A 3,932-nucleotide genomic window follows, 5' to 3' on the forward strand; every position below is an offset into this window, starting at 1 on the left:
AGCTATCTGAAATGCTATTTCCTGGGCTGTAATCTTCATTTTGCCCCAAATAAAACTTAACTTACAACTCTCATGTTTTGTATTATTTTTTAAGTCAACAGGGGACTTATTGAGGAATAGAGCTCAGGAGAAGGTTTCTCACATAGCTCTAAGAAACTCCAAAGAGTTGCTCCAAAGAGGTGGGGGGCATTAGTATATATATGATTTTGGAGAAAGGGTATGTGCAATCAAGCATGAAACTTGGTAGAAGGTTGCTACTAGTGACAAGGAACAGATATCTCAATTAATGACTTTAGTACTTTTTTCTTTTTACCTTTTTTTGAATTTTATTTTCTTATTTTTTATACAGAACGTTCTTATTAGTTATCTATTTTATATGTATTAGTGTATATATGTCAATCCCAATCTCCCAATTCATCCCACCACCACCAATGCCCCCCTACTTTGCCCCTTGGTGTCCTTATGTTTGTCTTCTACAACTGTGTCTCTATTTCTGTCTTGAAATCTGTGCCATTTTTCTAGATTCCACATATATGCATTAATATACAATATTGGGCTTCCCTGGTGGCACAGTTGTTTGAGAGTCCGCCTGCCAATGCAGGGGACACTGGTTCATGCCCCGGTATGGGAAGATCCCACATGCCACAGAGTGGTTGGACCCATGAGCCATGGATGCTGAGCCTGTGTGTCCGGAGCCTGTACTCCACAGGGGGAGAGTCCACAAGAGTGAGAGCCCCATGTACCGAAAAAAATATATATATATATATCTATATATATCTATATATATCTATATATCTATATATATATATACATACAATATTTGTTTTTCTCTTTCTGACTTACTTCACTCTGTATGACAGTCTCTAGGTCCATCAGCATCTCTACAAATGACCCAATTTCATTCCTTTTTATGGCTGAGTAATATTCCATTGTATATATGTACCACATCTTTATCCATTCATCTGTTGATGGGTATTTAGGTTGCTTCCATGAATTGGCTATTTTAAATAGTGCTGTAATGAACACTGAGGTGCATGTGTCTCTTTGAATTATGGTTTTCTCCAGATATATGCCCAGGTACTTTTCTAAGTATGGGAACATGCAAAAAAAATGGGTTCATAAAATTTTCTCCTGAACATATCTAACAATTTGAAGTCCTGTTCTGCTAGTTTTCCCAGAGTACAGAGTGCCTCATTCCTGATCTCCACTCTGAACTTCTTTCAGAGTGTGTTGAAGGTCACCAACTGTGGTGGCTAATGACCTAATCTTTGTAGAGCCTGATGGCAATTGTCATTCTTTAGTTGGCCCTGCTGATTTGTTGCCTTTTGTTGTGGAGAAACAGGAGAAGCTCTTTGCTGTGCTCTTCGACTGTGAGCTGCTCTGGTTCTGTTGTTCTGACCCTGCATGACAGGTCACTGTGGATGAGATGTCCAGGAGGAGCAAGTCTTTTCCTTAAAGTCTGTGATAATGATGGTGATGTTGCCCACAATTACCTCCAACTGCTGTGTGGTGCTCCTTTCCATGTTTTTTATCCAGGGCATTGAGAAGTGATTTGTTTCACTGGTCTTTGTTGTAACATTTGCAGTTTTCAGAATATCAGACTTTGGTAACACTAGGACTAATTTCTTTATCTTTCTCAGATTTCTCTTTGTCCGGCTTTTCAACTTTCTCTTTCCCATTTTTAAGGGGTGATGGAGTGGTGTACTATTAAGCCACTTCTTCCACTAGCTGAGAATTGATTAGAGGTTTTCTGGTGGAGGTGCCTTTCCTTCATGTATTCAGCCAACTGTCACTTAAACTCCTTGAGGTCATATGTACATCACAGATGTTTCATTTAAGGGCTTCAGCACTGTTTCTGAAGGTGCAGATATTACAATTCCCAAAGCCTTTGTTTGTGACAGGTTTCACATGTCTTTTTGGCCTGGTTAAATCTCCCTTTGTCTGGGAGGAGTGGTGGCTGCCATGTGGAGGGAAACTGAGGAGGAGCCACCGTGGCTTCCATGCTCATGGCTGTTGGCCTCTACTTACTTTTGACTATATACATTTAACAATGAAAGTATACTCACCAGTTGGTTACCATTACCTGTGGCAGTGGGAAAGAAAAGATGTGTAAGTGATGTGGGCATGAGGGAGTAGAAGGAGGTAGGAAACATTTTGAATAAATAGAGAACAAATCTTGAACAAGTACACAATTAAATAAAAAGTAAGAAAAACACTAAAATCTTAGGTGTAAAGGACCTTAAGCAAGGAGATATACTGACACAAATTTATATGACACGATTGGTGTGTTTTTCCTGGAACATTTCCCTTAGCCAAATTAGTTAGAGGTGTTGATTAAAATTCCATTAACAGTCAAGTTACGAAGAAAAAAAGATAATTTTATTTGAGCCAAACTGAGGATTATAACCCAGGGAACAGACTCTCAGAAAGCTCTGAGAAATGTTCTGCCTCTTAGAAGTTCAAGGCACATCATATACATTTTCAAGACAGGATCATACATCAAATTGTCATACTGATATTTTTCATGTAGTTCGCTAAGGATACATAGTTCAGATAAGCATGTACAAAGCAAGAAGCAAGTCACCACGACGCCCTACCGAGTTACATTGCTAGGGTCAGAAGAAAGGGAAAAAAAACTGATCTTTACAGTCAAGCAGGCACTCCCATTACACATTAACCAAATCTCAAATATTTGGTTAATGTGTAATGAAGATGCACACTGCACGTTAGGGAAGGTAGGATGAAGCCCAAACAAACACAGAGAAAGAATTTTATGTTTCATTTTTCTTGTTCTGTCTTAAAATATAAATTTTATTATAATGAATCCTTAGTGGAGAAGATTCAGAAATAAATATTAGAAATAATTTATATAAAAAGTGCTATTAAAATATGTATAGGAAATTTATATAATTTTAATTCATAATAAGCATCTATGTTTCATCCTCATGCTACTTCATAGTACATATGTATGCTATGATAAACAAATTCCTGAACTATATTATGGTTTATGTAAAAATATAATAAAATTAAATTAAAAGTTTAATTTGTAAATGTTTATTAGGAATAGTTTTATTTAAACCTGAAAATTATTTTTATTAAACATTATTTTAAATTAATAACAAATAATAAATATTAAATACAATATAGTTCTTGGTTCCAATGCAGTTGACTGTGATTTTGCAGTTTTGCTGTTCAGGAAAATGCAAGTATCAGTAATCAGTGCATACCAAGTTCTATAGTCCAATGGTGCTATTTAAGGACAGTAAGGTCTGAAAGGTGTACTCTGACTAATTAATATAATTAATTAATTCAAACTCTAGCAACTTTGCAATAAATAAAGAAAATATTTATTTATATTGAACAGTAACAGAAAAATATAACCAGGGTTACAAATTTACATTTTAGTCCCACTGGGAACATTTTAAATGTATAAGACAATTTTGAAATTCTGCTAAAAGCTACTAACTTTTACCTTTTTATTACTATATATTATTTATGTTTTTCAAAATGTTAACCTTGCTTTCAAAGCTATAAATCATTTTCCTAACACAGAATACTTGATTTAAGCAGCATACATATCGATATTGTAGCTCTTCTGTGAGGAAAAACCATATAGATTTCCAAATACAAGAGTCCATGAAATTCAGAAGTCATCATTAATGGCATTACAACCTCAATTGAAGATTCATTTATTGCACTATTTCATGCCAGATAGTTACTCTGAAATTTGTGCCAACTCAGTTTTATCCATCTTAATAACAAGTTCTGCAAAAATTATTCTCTTTTTGAGAGTAAATTGCCTTATTCATAAGAAGTGTCAGTCATGAATGTAAAGATTGGTAATGAATGTTGTACACTTGCATTATCAATTGATTTATATTCAACCTGAGATTCTTTACAAAACATGCATGATCAATAGAGTGATGGGAGCA

At 35.1% G+C, this 3,932-nt stretch overlaps 1 pseudogene; it reads right to left on the reverse strand.

The window, feature by feature from the left end:
• Positions 1–1,290: 1,290 nt before the first annotated feature.
• Positions 1,291–2,080, reverse strand: LOC132477419 (RING1 and YY1-binding protein-like; annotated as a pseudogene).
• Positions 2,081–3,932: the final 1,852 nt, after the last annotated feature.

The sequence above is a fragment of the Mesoplodon densirostris genome, chromosome 17, assembly GCF_025265405.1.
Source record: "Mesoplodon densirostris isolate mMesDen1 chromosome 17, mMesDen1 primary haplotype, whole genome shotgun sequence".
Classification (NCBI taxonomy): Eukaryota; Metazoa; Chordata; class Mammalia; order Artiodactyla; family Ziphiidae; genus Mesoplodon; species Mesoplodon densirostris.